The following is a 14,435-nucleotide window of genomic DNA, read 5'->3' as shown; positions in this document are numbered from 1 at the left end:
TATTACTAAAATAGCTACCTGCAAAAAAAGTAAAAATTTATCTCAGGAAAAGAGTTTGGTTAATTTTTTAAACTTAAAGGTTAAAATAGGCTTTGTAAATAGCTCAGAAGAAAAAATCATTGAATTTTTCAGTGCTCGATTAAGACATAAAATGTGATTCTTGATGTGCAGAATTCTGTTTGTTAATGCAGCTTTATAGCGAACATACTAAGTTTTAGAGGGACAACTCAGCCAGGCCTCTGGTTGAACTGTGGCTCCTGCTGCAAGGTAATGATCATTTCAGACTTCTTTTCTGTTGATTTTGTATTGTGGAGACTTTTCCCAGCCCTCTGACAAAAGCTCCTGTGGCCAACAATGATGTTCTGAAGTGTTTATCGTCAGTCCTCCTCCCTCTCTGCTCGTGCCAGAGAAGCCAGGTCGCGACATGCTAAAGCTCGCTTTTACTACGTCCCCTGGAAAATCTTCACTTAGATCTTTGTTTTACCTATTCCTCAGTCAACTAATATTTGTTGGGTTCCTGTATTGTGCCATAGCGCAGTGCTAGATTCTGGGGTTGCTACAGGGTACTGACCTCATGAAGTTTTACAATTCAAGTTTTACAAACTTACCAACACGATACAAGAAAAAATGGTTCTAACAGAGTGTGTGTTCAGGAGCAGCAGGCTGTGGGGAGGGAGCTTGTCTACCGGAGATGGTGCTGCCACGGTATAACCTGAGAGCCACTTAAAAAGGGCTCTCAAACAGCGTAGTTTGGGTAGGTTATTTAGATTACATGGCACTGCGCTGGAACCGGGAAGCCCTCTGATTCCATGCTCAGAGCTATTTAAAATTACTCTGACACACAAAATCAATCAGTGAGACTGTGAAAATGCTAGAGCTCCAGCCTCTCACAATGAATTCCTAACGCCGTGGATTAAAACGTAAGGCTCTCCTGCTAAGGTCTTCGGTTCTACTTCTGTAAACCTTAGAAATCCCAAGTGAGTAGAAATTTAAAAGTTGTTGGAGAGCTGATGAAAGGAAGATATGATAACATGTCATGAAAAACAAAAAGATTTTCCTCCCCCAACTTAAAAAAAAAATTTTAATTCATAGAAGCATTGAAGGAATAGTGTAATGAGCACCAGTATACCCTTCATCTAAGTTCACCAAGTTGTTTCATTTTTCCACATTTGCTTTCTCCATATATATGTGTGTACATACATGGAATATATGTACTTTTGCTCAATCACTTGACAATAAGTTATAGACACCACAGAAATTATAACACTTTACCCCCAAAAACTTCAGCGTTCCTCTAAGAATGGCGTTTTTCTACATATCCACAAATACCATTATACACCTAAGAAAATTAATATTAATGCAATAATGTCTAATAAACAGTATCTCAGTTTTCCCAAGTGCCCCCAAAATGTCTTTTAGATGATGCCCTGTTGTTTAATGATTCAAAATCTATCTAATGTTTATATGTTGCATTTGGCATTTATTTTTTTAATCTAGAAAAGTCCTTTTTTCATGTCATTGGCTTTTTTGAAGAATCCAAGACAGGTCTCTTGTAGAATGTCCCTTATCATTCGGTGTTCTAATTATTTCCTCCTGACTAGATTCAGGTTAGCACTTTTGGCAACAGGACTCCATTGGTGATGCTGCATTCTTGCCAGGGCAGCAAATCAGGAGGCACGTGGTGTCACGTTGTCTCTCTGCTGATGCGACACTGGTTAAGTTGGTCATTACCAGGCCTCTCCGTTACAGAGATAAGTTTTCGAAAAGAACCTCAAAGTCCTAGAAATTTCCAATGATTTTTGTTTTTTTGGTTTTTTGTTTTTTTAACAAAACAAAGCTCTTACCACTACCAGCTTTCCTTTTCATTTACAAAAAGTTATGCAGTTTTTAAGCTAGGACAGGTGTGTGACTGAGGTGTATTGAATCTGGTGCAAGTTTCATCAACCTTCTTAAGTCTCTGAAACTCCGTTAGTGTTGTGGCACACCCCTTAGCCAGGAGTCATCTATCTATTTCTCTCTCTCTCTCGTGTTTTTAAGAGGTATGTAGTTCTTTGTGAATACGAACATAACCTGAACTCACACACTGCTAAAAATGAAGAAATAAGGGCAAACACAGCCTCTCTTATTTCTTGTTACCAAAATACCCTTTTTGGATTTGTAAACTGTTGGCGAAGAGGTAAATATGCAGCAATACTTTTTTTTTTTTACTTTTCAAATACTTTATCATATTTGGGCTGAGCTTAAAAGGGAGAAACATACCAGACTTTAGAGCATTTTATTTTAGTGTGGTTTAGGATGAGAAGCTGTATGTTAGTTGGCAAAATGGGGAGAGGAGAGAAAATAATCATTTCCTTAAATGTGAAGCTTTGATCCCAGTATCTCCATAGGACTGTGACATCTGAAACAGCAGGTTAAAGTCAGCTCTTTCCCCTCCAGAAGAAACTGCATTCTGTTCCAAACATCCAAATGGTACAGACCCTGATGTCCTGTGAAGTGGTGCAAACCATTCCATCTGGCTGTAGAGCCTGACCTTTTCCCACAGTCCCCTGCTGCTGTCTGAGGCTGAGCTTTAGGGCCCTTGGGGTGAATGCCCTAGAAAAGGGCTAAAAGAGCTGTTGGCCTGAATTTCTCTGCTTTTACTTCGGGCAGTGGAACGTCTGGCTTGAAGGACTCTTTATGGTCTGAAGCACTTGGATAAAATTCAAAACTGAGACGTACTGACGACATTTTCTCTCAAATTCTTTCTTCTTATAACAAGTAGAGAGTGTCTTATTAACCAAAAATCTTTAATAAGCAGGAAGATTTGCTCCTTGTTCCAGCTAATGCCTGCACCCAACTCATTTGGGCCTGTTGGAATTTATTTAGCCAAGTGTGCTTTGAAGAACTGTCTCATCCAGGAGGGAACGTATCAATGTCTGGTCATCCAACCCTACTTTCCTTCAAACTGAAACATTGATTTTCATGCCACTTTAATTTCCCAGTAGGGCAAAATAGAATGCAAGTAACTTTTAAACAGGTATGAGTCCAGTGAGGCTTAACGTGTTTATGTCTGTCTGCCGCTAAGCAGAGGGTTTTAAAGTTGGAAATTGGCCTTACGGCTAAAATTCTGCCTGTTGGGGATTTTTATTGCAAGAGGTTAGAGCAGGAAAGTCTGGTGATGAGATTGAGTAAACCTGCAACTGAGCTTTTTGTTTTTCTCGAAGCTTAACCTGGAGTAAGATGAGTCTCTCATTTTGACAGGGGCAGGTCACTTCCATAGCTCTTGAGGCTAGCCCCAAGTGACATTTTTTCTTTTTTTTTTTAACAACTTTTAAAGATTTTATTTTTTCCTTTTTCTCCCCAAAGCCCCCCAGTACATAGTTGTATATTCTTTGTTGTGGGTCCTTCTAGTTGTGGCATGTGGGACGCCGCCTCAGTGTGGTTCGATGAGCAGTGCCATGTCTGCGCCCAGGATTCAAACCAATGAAACACTGGGCCGCCTGCAGCGGAGTGCACGAACTCAACCACTCGGCCACGGGACCAGCCCCCATTTTTTCTTTTTTAATGAACTCTGCAACTTAAGCAATAATTTAGAAGAGCAAAACTTTTTGACTGACAGGCAAGTTGTAGCTCATAAAAGTGTGTACTGAGCTCAGAAGTGTATTGACACCTAGCCAGGGAAGGAAAGCCTATCGATGGATCTGGAGGTAATCACAAACTAATTATGAGCTCGATTTAGGCCAGGAAGGCAGCTTGGTTTCTTTCTTTTTTGTATTGAAAGGCACGTCTTGTGCTGTCTCTGGCAGTGAAATCAATTCTGTGAAATGGCCTTGTCCTTCCAGCCTGTGTGTTCCATACTCGCAGCACAATGCATTGAGGAACGCTGAAGCAGGTGAGCAAATCCAATATTTCATTATAGTTACGAGAGACACCTGCTAAAGGCAACTCAGTGTGGAAATACGGAAACCAAATTACTGAAGTAATAGGTTAAGGAATTGATTATTATAAAAGATGGTTTTTCCTTTCAAAAGGTTCCTCCTTGTAGATATCATTCCTTGTAAATATACTTAAAGGAAGAAGGTGGATTTTTAAATGTATTTTATTTTAGTTTTTTTAGTCACAGAATTTCAGAGCAGAAAAATAATCGGAGAGAGAGAATCTATTCTAACCTTACCATTTCACAGATGAGGAAATGGGCCCAGAAAGGTAAGGCCTATAGCCCTGGTCCCTGTAGCCTACGCCAATGTACTGTCAACTATTTCTTTTTCAAAAGTGGCAGTGGCTGCCGAGGTTTACAATATACATTTTTAACTAAGTCCACTTTCAAATAACACTATTTTCCACATGTAGTGTAGGTACCTTAGCAGAGTATTCCCAGTTCCTTCCTCCCATCCCTTATGATGTTGCTGTCACTCATTTCACTTACCCATATGTTATGATCACCCAATACATTGCTAGATCAATTAATTTTAAAAATCAGAGATTTGAGTTTATCTTCATTAATTTCTTCTCCGACACTTTTCTTTATGTTGATCCAAGTTTCCCATATAATTTTCCTTTTAACATTTCTTTGCAAGGCAGGTCTTCTGGCAATGAATTCCCTCAGTTTTTGCTTGTCTGAGAAAGTGTTCATTTCTCCTTCACTTTTGAATGATAGTTTTGCTGGGGATGGAATTCTAGGTTGGTGGTTTTTCTTCTTTCAACGCTTTAAATATTTCACTTCACTGTCTTCTTGCTTGCATGGTGACTGAAGAAGCCCACTGTTATTCTTATCCTTATTACTCTATAGGTAAAATGATTTTCCCTCCCTCCTCTGACTTCTTTCAAGATACTTCTCTGTCTTTGATTTTCTGAAGGTTGAATATGATATGGGTAGGTGTTATTTTTTCAGTTTATTTCTGTTACAGTGTTTTTGATTTCTAGCATTTACTTTTGACTCTTTCTTAGAATTTTCATCTCTCTGCTTTCGTTACCCATCTGGTCTTGCATGTTGTATACTTTTTCTGTTAGAGCCCTTAACATATTAATCACAGTTATTTTAAATTACCTTTCTGATAATTCCAACATATGTGTCATATCTGAGTCTGGTTCTGATGCTTGTTTCCTGTCTTCAGACTTTGTTTTTTGCTTGCCTTTTAGCCTGGCTTGTAATTTTTTGTTGAAAGCTGGACATATTGTATTGGGTAATAGGAACTGAGATGAATAGGCCTCTAGTGTGAGCTGTATGTTCATCTGGGCTAGGAGTTGGGTTGTTTCATGTTTGTTGTAGCTCTTGGTGCTAGAGGCTTTGAATTCCTCTAGGGTGCTTGTTTTTATTTCCCTTCTTTGGGCTTCCGTAAGTTCTCCTTCTCAGAGAGAACCAGTGTCTTGCAGATCTGTAAGCACCAATCCACTGTTGCACTGGAGCCCTGTTGGTATGTTGGTGAGACATGTGGGAGAGGAGTAATCTCTAATCTTATGATTAAGTCTCAAGTCTCTTAGTGGGCTTGAGTCTCTGGCACGTGACCATCACATATGGTAGCTTTCCCATCCGTCTTAGGTGAGATGGGAAGGCTAGAAGGGGCTGGAGTGAGAGGAATGCCCTTCCCCACAGCTTTAGGACAAAGCTCTGGTAAAGTCTTTCCCCTCGGGAGTAGATCTCTGTTATTTAGAAAGCCCTTGGCATATTTCACAAGCATTACTCTTCCCCTCCACCTGCCAGACCATGAGGGAATGTTCCTCTGATCTTCACCATAAGAAACCAGTGGGTTTCCTAGAGGTAATGCTCACTGAAGCAGCGCTTCCTCTAAGACTGGTTCCCACTGCTGATCCCACCAGTTTATGGCTCCAGCACTTCTGCTCCAGGTAAGTAGATCTTGGCTGTGACTCCAGATTTGTCTGTCTCTCCACGTTTTGGGGAGACAGTTTGCCCTGTAAACTCAGTTCTCTGATGAGTCCAAGAAAAGTCATTGATTTTCAGTTTGTCCAGTTTTTTTCTGTAAGGACTGGAGTGACAACTTCCAAGCTCTTTTTCTGTTGGAACTGAAACAAAGTCCAATGTACTCTTTATATGGCCTTCCATTATACAAATAATCTAAAAAATGAACATTAGTAGAAGGGAAAATCCCCAAAGACACTAATGGTTTTGTTTCTGAAATAATTTAGAAGTAGCAGTCAAAAAACTGAAGAAATACAAGAAAAACCTTTTGAGCAAATAATGTGGTCAATTGCTTTTTAATAACATTTTTTCCTCCATTCAGAGATAACCAGTTAACATATTGCTATATTTCTATTTATTTTTCTTCACAGTGAACAGATAGAAACACATGCCACCAAAATTGGGGTCATACTAGTGTCCTTTTATTAGTCTACCTCGCTTTCATTCACTGAGTGTTATATTTAACCATTTTCTCATGTCATTTAAGTATTCTTTAAAACTATGTATTTAGCATCTGCATAAAAAATTCATTATAAGGATGTATTGTAATTTAACAGTTATGTGTTTGAACATATTACTGTGATGAACATCCTGTGCATAAATTCTTGTGTACCTCTCAAAATTTTCTTAAAATTGCTAGAAACAGAATTACTAGATGAAGAGTTACTGATATTGAGAAGTTATTAATATCATGCTTTTGATATAGATCAATTGCTTTTTGGGTGGTAAAGAGGTTTTTTTTTTTTTTTGAGGAAGATTAGCCCTGAGCTAAGATCAGAGCATGGCTTGATAAGCAATACATAGGTCCATGCCTGGGATCCTAACCAGCGAACCCCGGGCCACCAAAGCAGAGCACAAGAACTTAACCGTGGCGCCACTGGACTGGCCCAAAGGTTTTTCAGTAGAGGTGCCTTGGGTGCAGTTTTGAGAGCCAAGCATCCCACAGGACTCTCTTCTCACCTTCATTTAGCACCATGCTGTCTCTGACCCCACCTTTTGTAGTTTTAGCGTAGAATATTTTGTGACATTTGAGTATCATGAGAAATTGAGTACAGAGAAAAGAACGTGAGCTTTATAATCAGACAAACTAGGTGAGTCTCTGATTATCTACAACTTAAGTAATTTACCTTTCCTGAGCTTCTTCATTTTTCTCACTTGTAAAATGGGGATAATAGCTTCCTTTCCAGGTGATTGTGAAAATTAAACATCATTCATTCAACTTTCATTGAACAAATGATTGAGTGCCTACATGTGACTATGCTGGGTGCTAAGGATACAATGATAAACAAAAGCACGCTAGACTGTTTTTGTTTTGAGCTTTCAGTCTGCTGGGAAAGACATCCATCACATAAGCCTGTAAGTTAAAAATGGAACTGTGACCTTGAGCTCTAAGAGCATCTGACAGGCAGATCGGACCTCAGGGGGTCAGAGAAGGCTGGGCTGCTCTGTGGAGGCGATGATGGAGGGGAGATGTGAAGACAAGGAGGTGACTGGGCGTGGAGGGTAGGATGGTGAGTGTTCTCATCAGAGGGAGTAGCATACAAGGGGCTCAGTGGAAGCGTGAAGGAGGGAGCATGGGAAAGGCTGCGGGGGCCCATGTGGCTGGAGCAGGAAGAGCAGGGGAAGTGCATTGGGGGACCTGCCCCGTAGAGTCTTGTTGGCCAAGTTCAGTTTTTGTCATTATCCTAAGAACGATAGGAGGCTGAGGGAGAGTGGGCAGTAACATGCACATTTGCATTTTAAAGTCAGAATCCTGACTGCAACCCATGGGGGACGACGGGGTGGGAGGGAGATGATGAGTGACTGCAGGCCAACCTGCACAAGCTGTTATGAGTCTCAGACAGAGATGACGGCAGGTTGGATTAAAGCGATCCTGGAATGCATTTCTAGGCCTAGAATGGAGCCACTCCAGCCCAGAAAGCCACGTCAGCAAAATGAAATTTAGAAGACTTTCACATTCCTCTGAATGTTCTTCTTGACCAGAAACGCAGTGTGTCCACTCAGCCAGCCCCCAAACAGTCACCAGCTAGTTACCCCAAGGAACTCAAGGGTGGGGCGGATATTTTAACTGCTTTTTCAAATTGTTCGTTTTCCTTTTGTTCTGTTAAGGAGATGTCATCACCACCCTCCCTGAACCAGACCAAGCCTCACCACAAGAGCTACACCTATGACCTTTGCCTTATTTTTAATGCTAAGATCTCTCCAGGAGGAGCTTAGGCCTTATCACTGTAACCCGCAGTGTGTGTGGAAGAATGTCTTCTAACTGAGCCTGCGCAAGCGAATACCCATCTCTCCCTTTTGAATATTCATTCCCCATCCGAAATAAATGTCCCTGCTTCCCTTTCTTCGGGGACGCCGGAACTCTGGAAATGATTCCTCGTGGTCTCCTATTTGCCACAAATATACTTTACTGTGAGACAACTCCTTCTGGTGGAGAGTCTGATTTAACTCACCAGGAAGGAACCCACTTCGGTTTCGGTAACAATACGAAGCCAGCTCTGGGCTCTGTACCAACTTCCTTGTTCCCTATTCACTCTCTGTTTTTCTCTTCCTTGTTCCTTCTTCTTTATCCCATAAAAGCTTCCTGGCTTCCAGCCATTTTGCAGTTCTCTGGACCCTTAGGAATAGAGACTACTCACTTCATGAGCTTTAATGCTTTGTGTTAAATAAAGTTTGTTTGTATCGCCTAAATTGTCGTCTTTAATCATTTTTAACAGTGGTAATGGTGAAAATGGAAAGAGACGAGTAATTTGAGAACTATTTAAGAGGTAATATCTAATTATTGAGAGGAATCAGTGAATTCAGAGTGAGACGCAGCTCTCTGGTGTGTGACTTCCTCCAGCAGCATTGTGCCACTAAAACTCAGCAGATGCAGGAATGCAGGGCCTGATGATGGACCAGGGATTCTACGATGCATAAAAAGCAAGTGAGGATAGGGGAAGGCATATATATGATGGGGTGAATAGGAGGTTCAGTGGACTGCAGGTGCTGACGAGGTTAGAACGTGGCTGCAGGAGTGGTGGATAAGCAACTTGGAAGGACTGGCAGGAGGAGACGGTGGGAGACGGACATACTGAGGTCACTGATTCAGAAGAAGGAGCGGTTTCAGTGATGACAAGGGTCAGCATGGGGCCATGGAAGAGAGTTCCATTTGATTATATTAGTCATCCCTCTCCCGCCTGCTGCAGGTGGTCACAGCCTAAAGGAAAAGGGTTTTTGTTGTTTTTTTGTTGTTTTACAAAAGGGAGGACTAATAGTCTGGAAAAAATATGTCTGTAAAGCCCCTACACAGTGCCTGGTGCGTAGTCGATGCTCTACAAGTGAGCGAGTCTTCGTTGGACTGCTGCTGCCCCTACTGAGCTGTCTCTGGGGTCCATGCTCTATGAAGTCGTTTTAGAACCTTTTCCTGAAACCAGACTTCTTTACAGGCTGGGAAATTCAACTTTAGCATGAAGAGGGTCTGGGCAAGATTTCTGTGGTTTTAAGTAACATCTTGTAGTCAGAATCATTCTCTGAGACTACCTCTCCAGTGTTCCACTCACATTCTGGTCACTGATCTGTTTTCATCACCTTTTCAGAGATACATCCATTCTGTAACGAGAGAAACATAAGTTGTAATAATGTCCTGAAAGACGTCTTATCAGTTTGCTAGGGCTGCTGTGATGAAAGCACCACAAACTGTGTGGCGTAGAACAACAGAAATTTATTCCCTCATAGTTCTGGAGGCTAGAAGTCCAAAACTGGGCTGTTGGCAGTGTTGGTTCCTTCCGAAACCCATAGGGGAGAATCTTTCCTTGCCTCTTCTACCTACTGGTGGGTGCCGGCACTCCTTAGTGTTCCTTGGTTTGTAGATCATCCCTCCAATTGCCGCCTTTGTGGTCACGCGGGCAACTTCTCCCCTGAGCCTCTTGCCTCTTATGAGGACACCAGTCATCTTAACTAATTACATCTACAATGACCCCATTTCCAAATAGGCCACATTCTGAGGTACTGGGGGTTAGAACTTCAATAAGTCTTTTTGAGGGGGACACAATTCAACCTCTAACAGACAGATTTAAGAGAATCCACGCTAAATATTTCTGTGTTCACATTGTCCTGAGGATAACGTGTCCAATAACTGTGAGCCCCAGTGCTGTGGATTAGATTTGCTGCTCTAAATATAAAACCTAAGGGGCTGGCCCCGTGGCCGAGTCGTTAAGTTCACGCACTCCGCTGCAGGCGGCCCACTGTTTCGCTGGTTCGAATCCTTGGCGCACACATGGCACTGCTCATCAAACCACGCTGAGGCGGCGTCCCACATACCACAACTAGAAGGACCCACAACGAAGAATATACAACTATGTACTGGGGGGCTTTGGGGAGAAAAAGGAAAAAAATAAAATCTTAAAAAATATATATATATAAAACCTAGTTCGGATGCACCCAGGAGGTGTGGAATGAGTTTTGCCTAGTTTAGGGGTTGAATCTCTGCAGACAGGAGCGCTTGGCTGCCGCAGCAGCAGGGAGCCTGAGTGACTTGGTGAGCACAGCCCCTCAGTAGTCATCAAGTTCCCTGCAAGGGAGTCGAATGTTTAAGGCTCATTTACTCATCTTGCTTCAAAATGGTTGTTTGGGAGTATAAGTAATTCATTACCAAATCTTAAAGATGTTCCTTGGTTTCCATCTTATTTTTTAGTTAGGTTAAATAATGGCCAGGAACCACAATTAGATGTTTGTGTATTATCACAATGTATTGCAGTTGCACAGAAGGACTGGGTTTCACTGAGCCTCAGGAGAATGTAAAATGAATTGCAATAACAAAATCTACTTTGGCACCGTTTAGTTCAATTGAAAATGATAATGGAATTCAAACTGCCTACAGCTGCACGAAACATGCTTCATTCTTGATTTGGCCTCCAGAAGACACAGCAACAACAGCATTCAATAGAGCTGCTGTTTTGAGCTGTGTGCTGGAAGGAGCATGGACTCCGGAATCAGGTCTGAACTTGATTCCAGCCTCCAAATCTTGAGTTTTCCACTGTAGTAAGTAGAAAAATGACCCCTCAAAGATGTCTGTACCCTAGTCCCTGGAAACTGTGAATCTGTTACTTTATATGGCAAAAGGGACGTTGCAGATTTGGTTAAGGTACAGACCTTGAGATGGGAGAGTATCCTGTGTTACTCAGGTGGGTCCAATCTAATGACATGAGTCCTTAAAAGCAGAGAAGCTTTCCCAACTGTGCTTAGAGATGTAGTGAGGAAAGAGGGTCAGAGAAACGGGGTGTCGCTGGCTTTGAAGATGGAGGAAGGGACCGTGAGCCAAGGAATGCAGGTGGCCTCTGGCAGCTGCACAGGAAGAAAATAGATTGTCTCCTAGAGCCCCCAGAAGGAATACAGCTCTGCCAATGGTTTGATTTTAGGACTTCTGACCTCTAAAACTGAAAGGTAATAACGTTGTCATGTTCTAAGCCACTAAGTTTGTGGTCATTTGTAAAGCAGCAATGGAAACCCAATATAGCCACTTACTAGCTGTATGACTTTGTGAGTCTTGGTTTTCTTGTCCATAAAAAACAATAAAATAATATTGATCTTGTGCAGTTTATATGCAGATTCTGAGATGATGTGTGTAAAACCCATTGTTAATCCCTCCATGACTTATGTTAGGAATCCAGTCCTGAGGAGTCTGATTATCTTCTCTCAGGTGCCCTATCTCCACCTGGGGCCCAGCTGCCATCAGGTGGGTGGTTACAGCTGGTCACATGGTCCATGCTTTCTATTCAAGTGTGATGTGTGGACCAGCAGCATCAGCCTCACTGGAAAGCTTATTAGAATCACTGAATCTCAGGCCTCACCCTGGACAGATGGAGTTAGAATCCGTTTGTGTGTGTGTGTGTGTGAGGAAGATTAGCCCTGAGCTAACATCTGTGCCAATCTTCCTCTATTTTATGTGGGACACTGCTACAGCATGTTTTGATGGTGCTAGGTTCACGCCCGGGTTCCAAACCTTTGAACCCGGGGCCACCAAAGTGGAGCAGGCAAACTTAACCACTACGCCACCGCGCAGGTCCCAGAATCTGTATTTTTTAACAAGATGCCCAGGTGATTCATATGTACTCTAAAGTCTGAGAGACTAGACTCATGGTTCTCAAACATCGTAGATGCTAATACAACACATGCCTGGGCCCAGAATTAGTGAGCATGGGGCTTCAAAATCTGTATTTTTAATATGCTTCCTAGTTATTTCTAATGCACAGAGGGTTCTAACCACTGGAATAAATACTTAGAAATGTACTTCAGTATATGAAATTCAAATCAGATTTGTAAAATTTTCAATACCTTTTTCCCTAAGGAAATAGCTATGCTATGTAAGCATTTACTAAGTGCTGCATTTAAAAAAGATACATGAAGGGATGGACATCAAAGAACAGTGAAAGCACGTCCTCATTGGTTCTGACTGTTCTGATTCCTATTCTGGCTTTATCGTAACACTTGACTAGACTCTTCTTTCACAAGATGCATCCAGATCTGCTTCCTTTAGAAGCAGTGCCTCTTAGCTGACTCTTCAACTGTGGAGCCTGGGCATTAAAAGCTTCCAGCTGTATTCTTTTTAGCAAGAGAGATCTAACTGCTTGTTACAATTATCAGAAGACACACAGGAGATGTTGGAAGGCCTCCTCTGTTCTAGGAGCACCTGCATCTCTTCCTCCACAGACAGAAGCACAGAGAGAGAGCTCGGCAGTTTTAATCTGGCAGCCCAGCCACACCTCCAGGTGGCATGGCCCAGAGCACAGAGTTTTACTCCAAGAACCAAAACTTGTGATGCTTCTCTCTAGCACACCCAGGGTGGACCACCCAGTCTTGAGAGAGTGCTCAGGGTCAGACTCTTACCCGGGAGCTCCAAGTCCAAAGAGCTGGATGAGAGCTATAGACGGGAGCCAAAAGCAAGTATGGGAGCCGAGTGCTAACCGGCGTGGGAGGGCAGCAGGTTAGGAAGGCCGTGATAAAGTTCCTGCACAGTTGCCACCAGCAGCTCTGAGGAATTTGTGGCTCTTCATTAGGCAGCAAGGATGTGATGCGGGTGCCCTGGACTGGCTTTTAGGGCAGGGTGGAGAGGAGCACTGTCCCCTCAGAGCTTCCCCCACGAAGAGCAGAGTGAGCTGGACTTAGGCCCAACCAAGGGGGTCCTAGAGAAAACTCACCATTGTCGCCAGCAAGGGCTTGGCAGCCCTCTTGACAAGGGCCGCTGACAAGCACATTCCATTCAGGCTCTTACAGCTCTAGCAATGGCCCCTGAGGTCCCAGCAGGCCCAGCTCGTTGACCCAGAGCCTACCAGCTGTGCCCACAGGTGAGCGTCTTCCTGAGGACTGGTGATGCGGGCTTGGGCAGGCCATTCCGGGGTCTCCTCTGCAGTGAACATAAAACACTATGACCATCTTTTTGTTATCAGAAATCACAATTTTCCATTGTTAGAAAGAAAGAAAGAGGCATACCTCCATCTACACTTCTTTCAGTGTCCTGAAATATGTGTATAATTCCTATTCTTTCACTGAGGTTACCCTCTCCCACAATAAACCATTTAAAATGACATTGAAGCAAACCCCATGTGGTGTACAGGAGAGATATAATCTGGTTTGACCACCCAGACTCCAGGGGCTGAGCAGACACTTGACTGAATTTTGTTCTCTGCTGCTGGCTGGCTGTGGCTTAAAGCTCATGCAGTTCAACCCTCCTGGCAACTCGGGTTTTGGATATTTCTCCTCCTCCTCTCTCTCCTTTCCCTTGTCCCTCCCTCCCGCTTACCTTTCCCCTGTCTTCTCATTCTTACGTGCAGAGTCCCAAACCACGTTTGTCTCGCTCCATTAGATCACATCAAATTACACATCATCCGCTGCGTAACTTCCAGTGTGGTCCCTACGTGTCATACCAGAACATCAGACTCCCCAGAGGTGGGGTTATCAGTCATGAAGTCCAGGGGAAGGAGGGCCTTGGGCCAACTCCGCTGTGCTGTCGTCGCCCCGGAGCCCATCTTCAGAGACAGTGTGTGTTGGCGGAGCACAAGGGTCTGGTCTCCCCTGAAGTTGTACGTCCCCCTGTGGACTAATATATTGGCATTCTACCGTCGCTGGAAATCGTACAAAAGGCAGATTCTTCAGTTTGATAGCCACTCAGTAGGGGGTCCTATTCCTCAAAGAATACCTTTCTTCACTCTGCTTCCACAATTATAACCTAGCAAATAGCAATGAGAAAATAATTACGATGGCAGTACTATTTAATTTGATTCTCACAGTATCCATATGAGATTATTTCCTCCATTTTCTAGATATGAAAATAGGCTTAGAAAGGCCAGGTAATCTGCCCTGGGTCATATGGCTGCTCTCTGGTGTTGCTGGGGTGTCAATCAGGCTGCCTGACATGGGACCATGCTCTTCACCACGTCATCTCACAGCCCCTTGCCATCCATCCATCTGCCGTCTCCACTCCCTGCCGCCTCACTCATACCCGCCAGGCCACTATCCCACCTTTCTCCCCCCTGCTGTGTGGCCTTCTCAGACTCTGCCC

At 43.1% G+C, this 14,435-nt stretch overlaps 1 long non-coding RNA gene across 1 annotated transcript; it reads right to left on the bottom strand.

Moving 5' to 3' along the window:
- Positions 1–6,176: 6,176 nt before the first annotated feature.
- On the bottom strand, positions 6,177–14,102 carry LOC139077908 (uncharacterized). The gene is made up of 3 exons (XR_011530556.1): positions 13,677–14,102; positions 13,075–13,280; positions 6,177–9,487 (listed from the first exon to the last, which is right to left on the bottom strand). It is a non-coding gene; the product is annotated as an uncharacterized lncRNA (long non-coding RNA).
- Positions 14,103–14,435: the final 333 nt, after the last annotated feature.

This window comes from Equus przewalskii, chromosome 20 (assembly GCF_037783145.1).
Source record: "Equus przewalskii isolate Varuska chromosome 20, EquPr2, whole genome shotgun sequence".
Taxonomy (NCBI): Eukaryota; Metazoa; Chordata; class Mammalia; order Perissodactyla; family Equidae; genus Equus; species Equus przewalskii.
The sequence above is the reverse complement of the archived record's forward strand: the minus strand, read 5'-3'. Positions and strand labels throughout refer to the sequence as shown.